A 20,620-nucleotide genomic window follows, 5' to 3' on the forward strand; every position below is an offset into this window, starting at 1 on the left:
CTGGCCGTTTGTGTCTGTGTGTGCCGGTGTTATCTATAGCCTTAGCAAGCGCGCACGCACGTGTGCGGCCACCCAGCCAAGGAGAGGTGCCCCTCGGAGGCGTCTCGAGCCAAGTGCCCATCGGGAGGCTCTACCACAAGCCCTCACTGAGGTTTCCAAGGCGGCAGCAGGGCTGGGCCCGAGACCTGGAGTGGCAGAGGCGACCTGCAGCAAGGAAAGGGCATCCCTTCCCGTTGCCCTAAAAGGCCCGACTTCCTCTTTGGGACGGTGTGGCCACTTCATGCCCGGGTCGCCTTCTAAAAGCTTGCAACACACCTGCTTTTCAGCCACGGACAAAGGCCAGGAAAGGAGAAGGTCGCCCTGGACGGGGAGAACGGAGTTGCGGATGTGGACGCGGCACTGCCCCTATCTTGGTCCTACAGGCTCATCTTAGGAAGACATCAGGCCGTATTCCCTTTCGTCGTGGCACGAGCGACCCCTCAGGCTACAGGGAACGTCTTTGCTCTGAAAGCCACGCGTGGCTTCGTGCACTGCTGTCCCTTTGCAGAGCGCTAAACCGGCAGAGCTTGTCCTGTTCGTGAGTTCCGGAGGTTCCTGTCCCCTCCAGTGCCGGCTGCGCATTTCGGCAGCTGCAGGGGCGGCACCTGCCTGAGCTCTGCGTGAACTTGGCCTGGGCCTGACAGGCGCCGGCCCAGAACCCTGACATCTGCCAATGCAGCTACCCCGGGCTCTGGCCCCCCGGGGGTTGGGTACCCGAGCACTGAGGACAGGCGCTGACAGGCAGGAGTCCTGCACCCACAGATGGCACTGTCCGTGCCCTCTCTTCAGCCGCGGCTTGGGGACCTTTTCCCCATTAGTTCCTCCCTGATCTGGCCGGCGAGGCTGACCCGCTCCTCGGGGCCCTGCAGCCACTTGCCGGCCCAGCGCCCATTACCCGGGCTTGGGCAGGGGATCCGGAAGGGCCCGCTTCCCACGAGGCCCAGGGCGGCTTTCTGCTGCCCCTCACGGGCGAGGTCTCGGGTTGGGGCTCACAGTGGCCCTGAGAGGCTGCGGGGGTCCTGGCGCCCCGTTGGCCAAGCCACCCGTTGCCGCTCAGCGGAGGTGTAGCATGGAAACACGGCCAGAGCCCTTTGCTGTGGCTCCCTGGAAGCCACTGCAGCAGGCCCCGCCCCAACATGGCAGCCACCATGGCCCTGAGCCTTGGCTTCCCGTGTCCCACAGGCCTGAAGTGCCCGCTGCCCGTGGCCTCGGCCCGCTGCCCGGCTCCGGGGCCTCCGCGGCAGGAGGAGGCCTAAGGCCGCGCACCTCCCACGCCTCACGGGACCTCTGGGCCGTGCCGGCCCTTGTCCTGGGTCCCGCACAGGACCCCGACCTGTCTCCACTTTAAGGCCACGCCAGCACGCCAGGAAGTCACAGGGAAGGCGCCACGGGAACTGGGAACAACATCCTCTGGATGGCAGTAACGCACCAGCAACGCAAACCTGCCCTTGTCCCTGGGCCTCTCCCTCCGCCCTTTGCAAACGAAAAAAACGGCAACCAGCCTGCAACAGGGTGGCTCCTCAGCCTGGCCCCCTCACAAAGGGCCACGGGCACCGGTTCGGTGCCCCTTCTTCCAGAACGGCTGCCCGCCTGCCCTCCCGCACGTATTCGCTGTGGATTCGGCCTGGGCCTCCTACCCAAAGACAGCAACGGCGCCACAGGCAGGCCCCTGCTCTGTGGCCCTCATCCAATCCGGAATTCTCCCCGATCCTGGCGCTACAACTTGCTTGGGTTCTGTAGCCCGATTCTGGAAGCACAAGCGGGCCTCCCTCCACACCTCTACCGCCCTTTCCCAAAGCATCACCCACATCCTCGCGCATCCCCCACCCCCCACCACACACACACACACACACACACACACACACACACACACACACACCCACACACACCCCTCCCATTCGACACACACGCACATCCGCGCCTGCACACTCGTGCCCTGCCACCCACCCCTGGGGACCACCGACCCTGGGGCGGGCTCACACACGGCGGGTGCAGCGTGAGGTGCCTGCGTCCTGCAGGACAAGGCTCCCGCGGCACCGTGCCTGCCTCTCCAGGTAGCTCGGCCTTCTCTACCCACCGTGGCATGGGCACATCGTCCCAGTGGGGTAACCGGGGTTCATTCCCTTCGCTCCCGGTCTCGCCGTTGTTCTGATTCGGTCTGCTGACACCCGGTCCCCTCAACCTTGCAAAGGAAGACACTAAGTGCTGTCACTGCACCTGTGAGTCCCCACATTGTCTGGGCTGGCCAGGTTGGAGAGCCAAAGCAGCCTGAGAAGTCGGGGCCTTCCCCAAACATTGCTTTCCGTCCCGGAAGTCGGGGTGAGGAGACAAAGGATGGCACCAGACTGTTCCTTGGACTCCAACAGCCCATCTCTTAAGCATAAGGCCCGAAAGGACTGGGGTGAAAAAGAAGACGACAAAGAACACCAACTTCCATAGGTGGCGGAACCCACCAGCACCAAGAACAAGAGAGGTGACCCCAAGAAGGCCTCGGCGGAGGAACCCACAGAACCACCCCGTGCCCCTACCCACCCCTGGCACCAGGTGCAAGGCCTTGTGTCCCGGCAGCCAAGACCTGTCTTGCACGACTCTGTCTTCTTGGGTCTGGCCAGAGCAGTGGCTGTCTCCAGAGCCAGGACTGAGATGATGTGGAGCATTTGGGAAAACTGCTGCCAAACCCCTACCGAGATGCCCGGAGGTAAAATGCACACCAGGGCCCCCTGCTCTGGTCCCTCATCCTGGAGGGAGAAGCCAGTCCCCGGGTGATGGCGGCCCTACTCCTTCTCAGTATTCAGGGGATATGGAGAACTAGGCTCAACGGGAAGGATGTGCTTGCCTGAGGTAAGGAGGGGGTGGGGGTGGGGGGGTAAGGACTCTTTTCACCACAGCCCCCGACCCCGCGGGAAGAGGCAGACAGCTCTGGGCTTGGATCCCTGGGCACATGTCCCTTGCCCTCGCGGTGGCTAGGCATCATGGAACGCTAACCAGGTCAGGGGCTCTCCGACTTCTTTTCACTCCCCGTCCTGGGACAAGCCCTCCACGAGGACTGAGCTCCCCTCCGAGGGCAGAGCGAGAAGCCAGTCCCAGGGCTGCAGAACGGGCCACGCCAGTGGCCGCCACGGGCTGGGTCTCAGTGGTCTCGCTCCCTCTCAATCGGGCGATACCACCAAGCGAGGCAGAAGGATACCCCCGTGGAGAGAGGTCTCTGCTCCGGTGACACGGCACTTCTCAGCGTCCTCACCGCGGAGAGCCAACGCGGACCAAAGACACCGTCCTTTCGGTTGCCCCGCGGGTTTCCCAGAGCCATCTTGCAAGAGACCCGTCCTCCAAACCGATGTCCCCACAGCTCCGCTGTCAGATGGTCTGACTCCAACCCGAACCCCGGACTCAGGCGGTGTGCTTCTGAGGCCCACAGGAAAGGAAGAGCCACGAACCACTGAACGGCCAAGAGAGGGGCAAGAGGCCAGCGGTGTTCTCTCTCTGTGGCCTTGGCTGCGTGGTGTACCTTCTGGACACGCAGGTCTCCTTGGGCAAATGCCCATCCGCGGCCGCCTCCAGAACCGAGCTGGGACTTGAAGGGCTCCCCCCGCGGGCAGTCCTGAAATCTAGAGTCTCTGCTTGCCCAAGGGATCCTCGGCACAAGTTGCCTCCCAGTTCTGACCCCGCACAGAGGCCTTCACAGCTGCCGGGCACAAGCAGGGGCAGAGCGCCCAATGGTCTGAGACACCCAAGGAGCAGCCCACGGGCATCGCCTCGCTTCAGCAGGCCCTCCCAATACTTTACCCCCAGGACCCGCGACAAGGAACGCCCAAGGAGGTGCGCTCTCCCGAAAATTGCTCGGGCCTCGGTTCGGCTTCCTCACCTCCAGGAATGTCTGAGTCACAGGCCCCTGGCTACTCTGGAGCCCACCTGCCTTCCCGTCAGCAACCGTGTTCATACCCCGGCTCGTCCTTCACGCCAGAGCCACAGCACCCTCTGCCACGCCTGGAGCCAAGTCTGTGTCCCACAGGACTCCAGGGCCACTGCCCCAGGCCGGCCATCCTCCGAGCCCATGGCCTCCACCCCTACTGGCCGGGTCTTCGTCTTTGGGAAGGCATCTGCCGTCCCGCTTGGCAGCTCTTTGCCAGGAGTCAGGGCGCCGCCGGTCGGGGCCCAAGGCCTCCGCGGGGGCCCTTGTCGGTGGGGACCAAGGAGATCCCCCTGAGCCTTGAAGGCCCTGCTCAGGGCTCGGCGGAGGGGAGGGTGGACACCACAGGCTCCTCCCACCCCACCGAAGCCTCCAAAGCCTCCGGGACAGGGCGGGTTTCAGCTTCCCACTCCGCCACACGGCACCCCCGCCACCCTGGCCCCCGCCGGCGCCCCGAAGGACACGGGCCAACTCTTGGGCCTGAGGCCTCGCCCAAGACACACGAACAAAGATGCAGAGCGGAGGTGAACAGGAGAGCATCCCCAGGCAGGCTGGAGCTCAGGGAAGAAAGAGGGTCGCAGAGATTCTAACCCCATGGCTGTTAGGAAGCCCGCAAGAAATGCCCCGGGTCTCAACGAATGACTGTGCACCTGCTTCCTGGCTGGGGCAGCCAAGTCTGACTGGGGGTGGCGCTCAGGCCGAGCGCGTGTCTCTGGCGGTGACTGGCCGTTTGTGTCTGTGTGTGCCGGTGTTATCTATAGCCTTAGCAAGCGCGCACGCACGTGTGCGGCCACCCAGCCAAGGAGAGGTGCCCCTCGGAGGCGTCTCGAGCCAAGTGCCCATCGGGAGGCTCTACCACAAGCCCTCACTGAGGTTTCCAAGGCGGCAGCAGGGCTGGGCCCGAGACCTGGAGTGGCAGAGGCGACCTGCAGCAAGGAAAGGGCATCCCTTCCCGTTGCCCTAAAAGGCCCGACTTCCTCTTTGGGACGGTGTGGCCACTTCATGCCCGGGTCGCCTTCTAAAAGCTTGCAACACACCTGCTTTTCAGCCACGGACAAAGGCCAGGAAAGGAGAAGGTCGCCCTGGACGGGGAGAACGGAGTTGCGGATGTGGACGCGGCACTGCCCCTATCTTGGTCCTACAGGCTCATCTTAGGAAGACATCAGGCCGTATTCCCTTTCGTCGTGGCACGAGCGACCCCTCAGGCTACAGGGAACGTCTTTGCTCTGAAAGCCACGCGTGGCTTCGTGCACTGCTGTCCCTTTGCAGAGCGCTAAACCGGCAGAGCTTGTCCTGTTCGTGAGTTCCGGAGGTTCCTGTCCCCTCCAGTGCCGGCTGCGCATTTCGGCAGCTGCAGGGGCGGCACCTGCCTGAGCTCTGCGTGAACTTGGCCTGGGCCTGACAGGCGCCGGCCCAGAACCCTGACATCTGCCAATGCAGCTACCCCGGGCTCTGGCCCCCCGGGGGTTGGGTACCCGAGCACTGAGGACAGGCGCTGACAGGCAGGAGTCCTGCACCCACAGATGGCACTGTCCGTGCCCTCTCTTCAGCCGCGGCTTGGGGACCTTTTCCCCATTAGTTCCTCCCTGATCTGGCCGGCGAGGCTGACCCGCTCCTCGGGGCCCTGCAGCCACTTGCCGGCCCAGCGCCCATTACCCGGGCTTGGGCAGGGGATCCGGAAGGGCCCGCTTCCCACGAGGCCCAGGGCGGCTTTCTGCTGCCCCTCACGGGCGAGGTCTCGGGTTGGGGCTCACAGTGGCCCTGAGAGGCTGCGGGGGTCCTGGCGCCCCGTTGGCCAAGCCACCCGTTGCCGCTCAGCGGAGGTGTAGCATGGAAACACGGCCAGAGCCCTTTGCTGTGGCTCCCTGGAAGCCACTGCAGCAGGCCCCGCCCCAACATGGCAGCCACCATGGCCCTGAGCCTTGGCTTCCCGTGTCCCACAGGCCTGAAGTGCCCGCTGCCCGTGGCCTCGGCCCGCTGCCCGGCTCCGGGGCCTCCGCGGCAGGAGGAGGCCTAAGGCCGCGCACCTCCCACGCCTCACGGGACCTCTGGGCCGTGCCGGCCCTTGTCCTGGGTCCCGCACAGGACCCCGACCTGTCTCCACTTTAAGGCCACGCCAGCACGCCAGGAAGTCACAGGGAAGGCGCCACGGGAACTGGGAACAACATCCTCTGGATGGCAGTAACGCACCAGCAACGCAAACCTGCCCTTGTCCCTGGGCCTCTCCCTCCGCCCTTTGCAAACGAAAAAACGGCAACCAGCCTGCAACAGGGTGGCTCCTCAGCCTGGCCCCCTCACAAAGGGCCACGGGCACCGGTTCGGTGCCCCTTCTTCCAGAACGGCTGCCCGCCTGCCCTCCCGCACGTATTCGCTGTGGATTCGGCCTGGGCCTCCTACCCAAAGACAGCAACGGCGCCACAGGCAGGCCCCTGCTCTGTGGCCCTCATCCAATCCGGAATTCTCCCCGATCCTGGCGCTACAACTTGCTTGGGTTCTGTAGCCCGATTCTGGAAGCACAAGCGGGCCTCCCTCCACACCTCTACCGCCCTTTCCCAAAGCATCACCCACATCCTCGCGCATCCCCCACCCCCCACCACACACACACACACACACACACACACACACACACACACACACACCCACACACACCCCTCCCATTCGACACACACGCACATCCGCGCCTGCACACTCGTGCCCTGCCACCCACCCCTGGGGACCACCGACCCTGGGGCGGGCTCACACACGGCGGGTGCAGCGTGAGGTGCCTGCGTCCTGCAGGACAAGGCTCCCGCGGCACCGTGCCTGCCTCTCCAGGTAGCTCGGCCTTCTCTACCCACCGTGGCATGGGCACATCGTCCCAGTGGGGTAACCGGGGTTCATTCCCTTCGCTCCCGGTCTCGCCGTTGTTCTGATTCGGTCTGCTGACACCCGGTCCCCTCAACCTTGCAAAGGAAGACACTAAGTGTTGTCACTGCACCTGTGAGTCCTCACGTTGTCTGGGTTGGCCAGATTGGAGAGCCAAAGCAGCCTGAGAAGTCGCGGCCTTCCCCAAACACTGCCTTCCATCCTGAGCTTGAGCCACTAGCTCTGTCATTTGCAAAGGAAAAAAATGGCAACCAGTCTGCAATGGGGCTATGGCATCCAGGCTCCTCAGCCTCGTGCCCTCACGAGCCCTGCGTGGCACAGGTTAGGTGCGTCTTCTTTCAGAATGCTGCATGTCAGTATTTGGTGTGTATTAGGCTTTGGTCTCCTAAGCCAACGAGAGCAATGCACCATGGTGCCATGGGCAGACCCTTGCTCTATGTACCTCATCCAATCCTTGTCCCAATTCCTGACACTAGAAGTTGCTTGGGTTCTGTAGCCCAATTCTGGATGCACAAGGGGACCTCCCTCCACACTTGGACCACCGTTTCCGAAAGCATCAACCATTCCATGTTCAGCACTTCTCTGTGTCCTTGGCTGGGTGAGTCAACACCAGGCAAATCCCCTGCCCTTTGAGTTGCCCTATTGATGTACCTAAATTATACTCCATGATGTTTGTCTTCCAATCCACAGACCGATACTTCAAATTCATTTGCTTTAATGCTATCTGAACCTCTTGGATTCTCCATGTTTTAGTCCCTTGGAACACAGAAAACAGTCTACCATGAATAGCAAGCCATGCCCCCAGTTCACACTGATTGGTTGCTTTGGCAGTGGTGCAAATTGAGTTTGTGAGATAGTCTCGAAGATACACGCCTCTGTTTGGGTTTGAAAACAATTCTCTGGGACCTTGGCAGTGCAAGTCATTCCGACCAATGGCCCTGTTCTTGGAATACTGCCATCCATTTTCCAAATTCTCCTGCAAGATACAGGTCCTCAGAACCTGGCCCTGTTTCTCAGGTTTCAGAATGCTGACTACCTAGCCTTCCGAGACTGTTTTGTGCCTCTTATTCCTAACAAAGGGAGAACCATGCACTGACCAATCTACAATCTGGAGCTCCTTTTTCACAAGGAATTCATCACCCACTGCTAGGCAAATGTACATTAAGAAATGTGCCCAGATCCCTTGGCTGTGGCTCTTTGGGAGTTGCGTTGGCAAGTCCCAAACAAATAAGGCAGCCATCAGAGCCTGAGCATTGTCTTCCTGTGCGGAGTACTGCTGGAAAACTGACTGTCCTTGTTTGGTACTTTTGCCTGGGGTCTGGAAGTTTCCTAACAAGAGGTGCCTAAAAGCTCAAACACCTCTATGACTCAGTGGATCCCCTGTTCTTTCATGTTGCTGTCCTTTATTTTGGCTTAGAGCTTGAGTTTATACACTTGCCTGTCTTTCTTAGGAGGCAGAGGGTACATGCCATAGGGTAATAGAAAATGTCCCACTTGATGGCAGTACTTCATCAGAATTGCCCACTTGTTGTACAGTTCTTGTCCCTCAGCACCTTGTCAACGAAAACATGCAACCAGTGACCAGTCTCACAACCATCTGGCAGCCCTTCAGCTTGGACACATTTCAAGTGGTAGCTCCTAAATCTTTCTCCCCACCATACAGCAACTAGTTCTAGGTGTTGTGGTTTGGGACTCTTGCCCAGTAAGAAATATGGCTCCCTCTTTGCCTCTTTCCCAGGAACTGTAGGTAGCTTGAGTCCTCTAACACTAGATAGGGCATAGGTTATGCTCAATACCTCCAACACAAATGCCATCCCACACATTGCCCTATAGGGAACAATGTTATTGAGGCACTTTGACATGTATAGAAGTTTATGCTGAATTTGAACTTAATTCTTCGGAGTTTGCTTTTCCTTCAATTCCAGTAAGTTGAAATAACTTATCCTTATTCTACGCTTAGTTCTGAGAAGCTTCTACAGCTGTTTTTACGTATTCAGTTGCTTTCAGCATTGCTGGCATTCATGTTTCTATCCCGAGGTTTCTAGTGTCAGGCTGTATTCTTCCATGGTGTGTTCCTGAAGAGATTTACATACCTTTCCTCCAATGTTTCAAAGACATTTGTAAGACATAGAGGCTTTGGGTATTATCCCTATGTTACCCAGAACCTGCACTTTTCTAAGATTAAAATTCAGTCTTAACTCAGAGATTCATGAATGTCCTCTTGATGGCAGGTTTGCTCCACCAGTGTCAACCCTTCTTTCCTTATTCCCTGTCCCTTATCACTCTGCTTAGAAGAGTGATCATTTAAATTTTGTATTCTCAACCTATAGCCTAATATAAGCAAACTGCTTATATGTCTCCTGTATCTTCATATTTTTTAGTTCATTTTGCTCTAGGGGTTTGTGTTTTCAACAAGAACAAGGGGAATTATTTGTCCTAAAGTCATTTATTTCTGTTCCTTGCTTTGTAAAAAGGTGGAATTATACATTTTAGAGAGATTCATATAATTTTGCCTTAAACTCACTCTACCTCATCACCATTTATATCCAACAACAGGTTATTTCCACTTCCTCATGGTACTTACTGGTTGAGGGCCAGGGTTCAGTGAGCTGGAGTCCATAGAGAAAGGGAAATGCTGGAAAGAACAGGAAGGAAGAGCCCAACTCAAATATGGTAAAGAAAGACCTTGAAGACCCAGTTCTCCTCAAAAGCTATCCAACAGTTACTCTTCTTTTTGACTGGGATTTCTTCTCATGGGTGTGGTGGGGAGTCAAATGGTCATCTTACTGTCATTTGGCCTCAACTGGAGTGATGACCAAACCCTTTCCACTTTCTATTGCACTACAAGACACTTAACTGTAGCTATATCCTTACATTGTCCATATTATCTCTAGCTGAGCCAGGCATCTCCTACTTTGTGTTCCATAATCAGAATGTTACATCAGAACCTTTTCTACCATAGCTGAATCCCACCAGTGATGGTTAAGTTCCTACGTCAAACTGACCAAGTTATACTTTTCAGTTGTTTCATCAAGCAAGCACTGGCCTGAAGTGAAGTACTGTGAAGATAACTCATGGATTTATATCATCACTAAGTTGACTGTATTTATGGCTGATTAAATCTACAATTAACTAAGGAGACTGCCTCAACAATGAGAGAAGTTTCACCCAATTAGGTGAAGGGTTTAAAAGACAAGTAATGAATTTATCAGTCAGAATAGAGACTTTCCACTCTACTTCAGCCACTCAACTTCTCCCAGGAAATTCATCACAAACTTTGATGGGAGTTTCAAAACCCTGCAACCTACCTACAGAATTTGGACTTGCCCATCTCCACAGTCGTGTGAGCCAATTCCCGTAGAAACAAACAAACAAATTCATACTAATTAATATACATCTTGTCAGTTCTTTAGAGAACCCAGCCTAATACACCATCTAGTGTTATACCATTGTTCCATTCCATAAATCAGTGTTGGCTGTCTCCCACTCTTGAGGATTACTGGAATATCAAAAATTACTGTACTCTTAAAAACTGAGAAATATTGTTATTCGCAATTTATTTTTAGAAAATGAGAAATTTATAGGTAGAGTGTACATACCTGTCACACCAACAAGTGGCCATCACCAGAGATCAAATTTTCCCTTTTTTCTTTCCATCTTATTTCTTCTGCAACAAGGTATAGGTATGTCATTGACCCAAAGTGGGAAAGCCATTCATAATACATTTGAACTGGTATTACAAAACACTGTATATCACACATACCATTTCTTTAAATTATTAGATCATTTTTTTGTTTTCTTTTTTCCACTCAGTTTTTCTCTTATATATCTTTTAAAGGGATCTATCTTTTAAAACACTTACAGAACATAGCTCTCTTTCTAAAATTTGCCCTCAACTGTATATCCACTACTTACAGAGAGTGAAAGACAAAAGTTGGCAGTGTACACCCCATTTTGCCAACAGATTCTGTTATAGTTCCACTGAATATAGAAATGGAATGTTTTTCTTAAGCATTTTGTCTAATGCTCCCCTGCAGATGGAACTTTATGGTTAAAAGTTGTTACAAAAATAGTATCTCTTTACCTTTTGATACTTAGAAACACGTAATTCAGGGAGCTGTAAAAACTCAGATCTCAGAATCACTGCATATGAAGTCTGAGGGTGCCTATCCCCTAAAATCTGTAGTCTAAAACAACCATAATCATTCGTTTGGTCTTTATACTCACAGACTGCTCATTCTGACCTGTCTTTGCCTGAACAATTCTATAGCTGAATATATATGAATATAGACACAAGACTGTTTCTGCCACCGTTGACAGATATAGCTTTAATGTTCCCCTAAAGCTTGACTAAACTTTAGGCTTCTTCCTGACTCTATGCCCCTGACCTCCCTCTTATCCTGGTCCTTACAGAATCAAGATGGAACTTATTCATACGTGGGTTCTGGTCTCTGTTCCCTATGGCAATTGCCTGGAATACTCTACTGCTTAACACGGCCTGCTGCAATTTTCTTCAATATTGAAAATGGATTATTAGAACTTCAACTGATCAGCAGCTCATTTTACTCACTTATAAACGGGAATTCACTGTGCGTATTTATGCTACAGAGAGATCCACAATGTACTCTTATGAGGAGAAAGGGTATTTATTATGCTGTACTTCTTATTAAAATTTACCAGCAAACCATCCCTTGTGCCACATTTACACTCAAGATGAACTTGAAAAACTCGCCAATATCTTACCTATGATGTTTTTCACTGTCTCCAAGCTTGTATTTCTTAAAGACTAGAGGGGGAAAAAAACACAAACAAATAAAAAAAATTAGAGGGGAAAAACAAAGTGTTCAATGAGAAGGGACACCTAACTTTTGGTCCTACCCAACATCTGACCACACATGTGGGAATCCTAAACAGTTGTTCCAAGAGATGAAAAAGGACAGAGGAAGATGATTTCTCTCTAGAGACATGCAAAGCTTAGGGTGCATACAATTTTGTGAAGGCAGCAAAATATAGAAGTGTATATAGCATGTGATGATTTTGGTGTCCAAAAACGGACTTAGTGAACACATTTATCCCTCTGTTTGCTTTCATTTGCATTGAACATGAAAAAGAAATGAGAAACAAATCACAAACATCTCCTTAATTCTAAGGGGAAATATATTTTGTACAAAAAACATCAGAAACCAAGATATATACACAGAAAATAACCCCCTACTACTCTTTAAAATAAAGAGCGCCAACATTTTTTTTACTTTTATCTATTTCCTTTGTCTATGTATTTCTGTAAAGGCATACGTTGGAGATATTGCAGGTTCAACTCCAGACCACTGTAATAAAGTGAGTATCACAACAAAGTGAGTCACTCAAAACATTTGGCCTCCCAGTACCCATAAAGGTATGTTTACACTATACTGTAGTCTATTAAGTGTACAATAGCATTGTTTAAAAATGCAATTATCTTAATTTAAAAACACTTTATTCCTAAAAAAAAAATGCTATCATTTCGTCCTTCGGTGAGTTGTGATCTTTTTGCTGACGGAGGGTCCTGCCTCAATTTCGATGGCTGCTGACTGATCGGGGGACGACTGCGAAGATTGGGGTGGCTGTGGCAATTTCTCAAAATGAGCAAGAACGAAGTTTGTCGCAGTGATTGATTCTTCCTTTCACAGTAGATTTCTATGCAGAATGTGATACTGTGTGACAGCATTTTACGCACGATGGAATTTCTTTCACTGTTCTACTCAATCTTCTGAAACACGGCCACTGCTTTATCAGCTAAATTCCTGTAACGTTCCCAGTTCTTTCTTTTCATGTCAACAATGTTCACAGAATCTTCACCAGGAGTAGATTTCATCTCAAGAAACCACTTCTTTGCACATCTGTTCAAGTATTATCATGAGACTGCAGCAATTTAGTCAGCCCTTTAGGCTCCACTTCTAAGACTAGTTCTCTTGTTATTTCCATCACATCGACAGTTTCCTCCTCCACTGAGGTCTTGATCCTCTTGAAGACATCAATGAGAGTTGGAATCACGTACTTGAAAACCCCTGTTAATGTTGACATTTTGAAGTCATCCCATGAATCACAAATATCTTCCATAGCATCTAGAAAAGTGAATCCTTTCCAGAAGGTTTACAATTTACATGGCCCAAATGCACACTTCTTTCGTCCCTAGGATTTTCAGAATGGAAAATGAGCATCGGCTTCAACTTCAAGTCTAGCCCCTAATAGGAATCCACCTATTCTTTGAAGCTTTGAAGCCAGGCATTGAGAAAGCAACTTCAAACAAAAGAAGGCTGGTTCATTTACATTGGAAATCCGCTGTTGAGAGTCCAACCTTCAACAATTTTCTTGGGGAGATGTTCTGGATAACTTGCTGCACCTTCTACATCGGCACTTGCTGCTTCACCTTGCCCTGTTATGTGATGGACATGGCTTCTATTCTTAAACCTCATGAACCAACCTCTGCTGGTTGATATTCTTCTTCTGAAGCTTTCTTACATCTCTCAGCCTTCCTACAACTGGAAAGAGACACGGCTGTGCAATGGATTTGCTTTTAGCTGAAGGGAATGCTGTGACTGCTTTAATTTTCTCTTAAACCACTAAAATTTTTCAGTGTCAGCAAAAAGGCTACTTTGCTTTCTTATCATTTGCATGTTTGCTGGAGTAGCACCTTAATTTCCTTGAAGAACTTCTCCGTTACATTCACAGCTTGGCTAACTGTTGCAGGGGGCCTAGCTTTAGGTTTTTCGAGGCTTTTGTCATGAGTTCCATCAAGCTTAATCATTTCTAGCATTCCATTTCAAGTGAGAGACCTGTGACTCACCTGAACACTTAGAGACCATTCTAGGGTTATTAACAGGCCTAAATTCAATATTGCGTCTCAGAGAATAGGGAGGCCCAAGAAGATGAGAGACAGGGACCAGTTCACCAGTGGAGCAGTCAGAACCCACACATTTATTGATTAAGTTTGCCAACTTGTATTTGGTGCTTCAGTACACCCCAAAACAACTACAATAGTAACATCAAAGATCACTGATTAAGGATCACCGTAACAGATAGAATAATAACTTAAAAGTTTGAAATATTGCAAGAATTACCAAAGTGGGATGCAGAGACACCAAGTGAGCACATGCTGTTGGACTCGCTCGATATAGGGTTGCCACAAACCTTCAATTTGTAAAAGACACAGGGTCTTTGACGCTGCGATAAAACAAGCTATGCCTGAATGTCTTTGCAAGAATTAGGTCAAGTCTCGCTCTTTATAATGTCCTATGAGTCTAATGACAAAATCTTTAATCTCTTTGATATCCTGATATGTTTTAAATGATAGGTTTTTACCTTTTAAAATTTAGACTTCCATTTTCTAGTCGCTCATATAAACGCCAAGAATTTTCTAAGAGGGCCTGCAGGCATCCCAACATTTAGAGAGAAGTGTTGATGGAGTGTGTAGACTTCCTCAAAAACAGAGATAATACTATAATAGAGACAACCATAATCTTGATAGTTGAGGAGGGCAAAATAACGGCCCCCAAAGCTGTTCACGTCCAAGTCCCTAGAACCTATGAATGCGTTACCTTTTAATGGTTTTAAAGAACTTTGGTAAAACCTATCAAGGCTGAGTACCTTAAGATGGGGTGATGTTCCTGGATTATGCAGTATGGCACAATTTAATCACCTGAATCCCTAAATCCAGCTTTGGTCAGAAGGTGCAGAGAGATGAGGGACTGCTAGTTTACAAGGTGGACAGTAGGCCATGACACGTATATGTGCCACCTAAAAAGCTGGAAAAGGAAAGCAAACAGATTCTCCCCTAGTGTCTTCAAAAAGAAATGCAGCCATGCCGACACCTTAATTTAAGACCAGTGAGACCTGTGAGATTTCTGATCAACAGAATTGTGAGAACATAAATTTGCATTCTTTTAAGCCACTTCATTGGTGATCATTTGCTGTAGGAAGAACAGAAAAGTAATTCCCCAGATAAACTCATACAAAGTACGTTCTCCAAACTCAATGGAATCAAATTAGAAGTTAAAAACGGAAGGACAGGATGTTTTAAAAACCGGGAATTAAATAATATCCGCCAGAATAACCAATAGGTGAAAGAAGAATACAAATAAATTAGAAAATGCTTTGAGATTAATGACACAAAAATAGAACTTCAAAACCCACGCGATGCAATGAAAACAATGCTCGGGGGAAATTTACACCCGTAAACACATTAAAAAAGAAGACTTAGTCCAAATCAAAAAACTAACTTTACCCCATAAGTAACTAGAAAAACAAAAGCAAGATAAACATATAGCAAGGCATAAAAAGGAAATTACAATGATTAGAGCAGAGATAAATGAAACAGATAACGAAACCAAAGCTTAGTTCTCTATGAAGATCAATCCGAATGATAAAACTTTTAGCTAGACGGACCAGAAAAAAATCTCAAATTCTAAAATTATAAATGAAAAGCACGGGTGTTACAACAGACCTTACAGAAATAAAAGTGACTATAAGCGAATACTATGAAAAACTGCACACCAACAAATTAGATAACTTAGATGTAACAGACAAATTCTTAGAAACACACAAACTACCAAAAACGTTTTGTCACAGAAAGAGAAAATCTGAACAAATACATTGAATCAGTAATACAAACCATTCCAACAAAAAAGAGAGCAGAACCAGATGACTTCACATCTCTAACGCTTCTAAAAAAAATTTTTTTTTTAATTTAAAAAAGAGGAGGGACGAGAACACTTCATAACTCATCTTATGAGGCTAGCAGTCCCCGGATACAGAAGGCAAATAAAGACATCACAGGAAAAGAAAACCATAGGCCAATATTCCTTATCCTAAAAAGGCAAATATCATCAACAAAATACATCCAAACTAAACGCAGCAACACATTAGGATGACTATACATCATGACCAAGCAAGATTGAACCCAGGAATTCATGGGTGATTCAACACTGCAAATGTACACAAGGCCACTGAACTTTACCTTGAAAATGGTTAATTTTATGTCATGTTAATTTTGCCTTAATAAAAAATAAGCATTAGAAAAAAGAAAAATAAACAGACCATCTAGATGAAACAGAACAAAACGAACAGGCTTGAACATGTGCAATTAAGGACTGACACAGGGAACCTCCCAAATCAGTGGAAGTCCACAGGACCTTGGAACAAAGGGTGACTATCTTGAAAAAAAGCTCTTGGTTCCACACCTCACATACTTTACCAGGATAGACTCTACGTGGATCCAATGCAAAGAATCATAAAGCTCCTAGAAGAAAGCCTCTCTTTTTACTAAGATGCAGGGTTTATATTAAAAAAAACACAGGTAACTGTAAACACATAAAATTCACAATGTTCAAGAAAAAAATGATCAATGTCAGAAAAGGATGACAAACGGGAAAAAAAAGAGTATTTCCAACTCATATTACTCATCTTCCCAATACATAGAGCCAGCTCCTATGAATCAGTTAAGAGAAAGAGCAGCAATCCAATAAAAAAGATATTAACAGCACATAAAGGAAGAAACTCAAAAGGCCCTTAAAGATTCCCAAGCCACTCATAAGGGAATCGCTAATAAAAGCTACCCTCGCGTACAATTTCTTACGTCCTGACCCCTTTGTCATTTTGCTCATTTCTATAAATATAATGACACAATGAACATTTTCTTCAGATTTGTTCAGGGAATGAACAGGATGTGACATTTCTCATAAATAGCAAATGTGAATGAAATTGATATACGTAGCAGTTCAAGGTACAAGAGCCACCCTTTAATGTGTGAAATACAATTGGTCAAGATGGCTAATGGCCCACCTCATTCAGACATTTAACCTCTTCAAATGTAGCCCCCTGCAAAGTTTCAAATCACAAGGAGCAAGCCCAAAGGACTTGAGAAAATGAACCCTGTTCAGAGGAGTCCTATCACCCCAATTAAAACGACTCCTATCACATCTCCTTATGATTTTTCGTAACTAAACAGACGTCGATTTACAGGATGGACTACTTTGCCAGACAAGTCCTTGGCAGTAGGTTGCTTCCAAGATCACCAAGAAAGTTTGTCAAGAATAAAAGAGAAGAATTTAGTCAAACCTAATCACGAAGCATGCCTATTCTTTCCGGGTCCGTGGAAGGAGCACAGTCCATTAGAGGAAATGCATTTCTCTACGGGCTATACAGGGCATATTATTTCTCTGTGGGTAAATCCTGGAGACGAAGTCCTTATCAGCAGGGTGGTTGAGCAGTTTAAGAACTAGACCACAAAAAATCAACCAACCTTGTGTTTGGGTGATGGGAATGTTCTGGTAATGGATGGCAGTGAGGATAGCACAGCACTGTGAGAGGGATTAATCGCAGTGAATGGTAGGTATCTATGGGAGTGGTTGAGATGGAAAAGTTTAGGTTGCGTGTGTGTGTGTGTGTGTGTGTGTGTGTGTGTGTGTGTATACATATTTCCACAAGTTAAAAAAAAAAGGCAATTGAAGAGATTAACAATAAATGCAATCCATGGTCCTGGACTGGATTTAATAATGGAGGAGGAAAGATCCAAAAGCATCTCATTGGAACATACGCAAACACTGGAATACAGCGTGGAGGATTTACATCCATGTTAAATTTCATGAACTGATAACTGTACTTAAGGTCATAAGTGAATATCCGTGCTCTTTGAAATGTAGAAAATGTATTGTATTCAATAAGCTTGATGAATATAATCTACTCTCACATGTTCAGAAAAATGAGAGAGAGATGGACAGATAGAAAGATGCAGCGGATCTGGCAAAATGTTGAAACTGGTGGATCTGAGCATCTGGGGGAGAAGCGTAGGTTGGAATTCTCTGTGTGGATTTGGTATTATTTTGCACTGCCCCATAAGTCTGAAATGCTTTCAAAGAAGTCTGAAGGGAAAAAAACAATCCGAGTACACAGACCCTCCCGGGGGTCGGGGTTCGAGGGAGGAAGCGGGGTCAAGGGAGAAGGAATCTGCGGGCCAACACCCCACCCCCACCCCCGCCCGCCCGCCCGCACCTCCTCACAGCGGCCACAGGGAAACGTCTCCACGCCCAAGGAAACCACTTGGAATCGCTCCGTCCATCTCCAGAACACACACTTTGGCAGCCGTAAACACCCCGCGCCGGCGCTCGCCACCCTCGCCGAAACCCGGACCCCAGCCCTCCCGTCCCGCGGAGGGCGCCTGGGACGCTCGAGGCCGCCGGGCGGCAGCTACCGCTGCCTAAGGCCGCCTGCACCGCACGCGCTGTCCCCACGCTGGAAGGTCCGGAAGGTCCTAGGAACCCGAAACGCCTCCCAGCCTCGGCCCGTGTCCTCCCGCGTTAGGAAAGGCAAGGCCAGGCCAGGCCTGGACACCTACCTACCCGGCTGGGGCCGCGCGCTGGAGGGAAAGGCCCTGAGCCGTCAGCCCTGCGCACTGGGACCCGCGCAGACACGGCGCCCCCGCCCCGCCCCTGTCGTAAAGCGGCGCCCCTCGGGCCCACCGTTGGTCACGAGGCTCCCCTCCTCCCCTCCGCGTCTCCTCCGAATTCCCGGGAGCCGGTGGGCTCTGAAATGGACCGGGGAGCGGAGAGGTGGTGGGAGTCCAGTGTGCGCGCTGTGGGCCCCGACTGCGGGAGGAGCGGACAGCATCCCCGAGAATTCTGATGCCTGGACCGGTGGGGAGCGGTGGCCTTGGGAAAACCTCTGCTTTGCCATTTGCTGGGCAGTGGGGGGTGGCTGCTGCCAGGACGGCCAAGGATGGCTGAGACGGAACAATAAAATGGAAAGCTTGCCGCTCGACATTCGCAGAACGAATTACAGGCAGAAGAAATTTAAAAACGGGCATTAGCAAATAATTTTGTGGTATGTTTGTACCATCCACAGACCTGAGGATATTAAAGCCTGACCTGCGCCCACCCCGGGTGTAAGGGCTTTCCGAGACCTGACATTCCTGTGCGCCCCTACACCACAGGTTCTTTGTCCTGGGGCCAGGGCCTCTGGGGCGGACCTCCACAGAGTGCTCAGGTGGAGTCCACGCCTTTTAGGTGGGTGGGGCAGTATGGGAGCCGGAGTAGTCCCAGAGCTTGCTGGCTTTTTCCCCCGTCCGAAGGGAGCCTTCATTTCATGTTCCTTTCCATTTTTTAAAAAAGGAAGACACTCTCCTTGGAGAATAGCATTTGCGTGATAGAGACGCGCGTAGAGAGAAAAATGAAGATGACTGGAAATGCCAACACTCAGAGATGAGGAAATGTTAAATTGAAATATACATTCTTCCCTAAACAGAGAGAAAGAGAGAGATACCAACCAGCACTCTAAGACGCTCCACTAGCCCACTGGTAGCCTGCCAGCTGCTTGGTTACTAAAGGTTGACTGCGGAGATATTTTTATTTCCAAAGACAAACGGGACACCTGTTTCTTTTCTTTTTTTTTTTTTTCAGAAAGAAAGAAAAGATTTAAAACAAACAAAACCCTTTCCCAAATTCAGAAGTGTTTCAAGTCAACTGAAATCATTCCTGCCCATATCCTCTCCCCAGTGTAAACCCTTCGAACATTGATGTGTGCTTGTGCACTAATTTTTCTCTATATAAGAAGCATTTAAATAAACACTTTTCAAAGAAACACGTGGCCTCTCTAACAACCACAGGGCAGCACAAATGACCTGTTGCTGGCACTGAATTCCCCACAATATCCTGGCCTCTTTCTAGGCCCTGAAGGAGGATCTTCCCACACTCAGTGTCTGGCCCCCCCACCCAATCCCAGCCTGCCTGCTGGCCGGCTGTCTACCAAGAGACTTGGGCTCGGGCTCTAAATCATAGCCCTTTTCTACTGACCAGTTCCCGAGCAGTTTGGACAGAAGTAGGTGGGACTTTCCAGGGCAGGTGAAGAACAAAGAGGTTCCTCGGGTGCTTTGTCTTGGCAAGGCAGTCCTCCCTTTTGCATCTCAGGCTAACACAGGAAATCTAAGAAAACCTAGCAACATTGAACTGGTGGGGTGGAGATTGGGGGTCAGGTTAATCGTCGGCCACCTCCTCCTCTCTTTGTAGACTGTGGAAAGTGAAAAGAATTTTGACCTCCTCCCCAGGTGGGATTACATGACAAAGCCCCAAGCAGTGAACTTCATCTTTCCCTCTCTGGGTTCCTTCTTGTTTTCTTTCTCACTTCCGGAAGAAAGAGAACAAAATGGAAACCTTTCTCGGTCTCCATATCCTCAACAGACACAGACTCAGTATATTCTCATCGTGTCAGGAAAATGAGTTCCAAAGGGGATAAACGGCTTCACTGAGGTGAACAGATATGGCACAGATCAGATTCACAGACTCAGGACTCTGACCTTGCAAATTCATTTGTCTCTCCAAGCAGATGGTCAATAAGCACATGAAGAGATGTTCCCTATCATTCATTATTCATTAGCAAAATGCAAATCACAACCACAATGAAATACCACTTCACACATGCTAGGATGGAGATAATCTTAAATGAGGGGGAAAAAATAGTGGGCAGGGATTTGGAGGAATTGGAACCCTCCTACATTTCTGGTGGGAATATTAAATGTTGTAGCCACTGTAGAAGATACGTTAACTGTTCCACAAAAAGCTAAACAATGTGACTCCACTCATAGGTATATACCTCAAACTATAGAAATTATATTTTCACACAAAAATTCATTAAAAGAAAAAAGATTCACAGCAACAGTGTTCTGAAGAGCCAAAAACTAGCAATAGCCCAAATGTTCTTCAAATGATGAACAGATAGACAAAATGTGGTATTTATATCATTTAATATTATTCACTATAAAAAAGGAATGGGGTGGTGCGA

At 49.6% G+C, this 20,620-nt stretch overlaps 1 long non-coding RNA gene across 2 annotated transcripts in view; it reads right to left on the reverse strand.

Annotated features, from left to right (window-relative positions):
* LOC143671437 (uncharacterized) overlaps nt 1-18,236 on the reverse strand; it is a 296,094-nt gene extending 277,858 nt beyond the window's left edge. For both annotated transcript variants that reach the window (XR_013169557.1, XR_013169556.1), the window contains exons 1-4: nt 18,183-18,236; nt 11,555-11,597; nt 10,411-10,478; nt 9,396-9,446 (exon numbers count right to left, since the gene is read on the reverse strand). This is a non-coding gene — a long non-coding RNA (uncharacterized LOC143671437). The remainder of the gene's footprint in view (nt 1-9,395; nt 9,447-10,410; nt 10,479-11,554; nt 11,598-18,182) is intronic.
* Between the last annotated feature and the right edge of the window lie 2,384 nt (nt 18,237-20,620).

The sequence above is a fragment of the Tamandua tetradactyla genome, chromosome X (genome assembly GCF_023851605.1).
Source record: "Tamandua tetradactyla isolate mTamTet1 chromosome X, mTamTet1.pri, whole genome shotgun sequence".
Taxonomy (NCBI): Eukaryota; Metazoa; Chordata; class Mammalia; order Pilosa; family Myrmecophagidae; genus Tamandua; species Tamandua tetradactyla.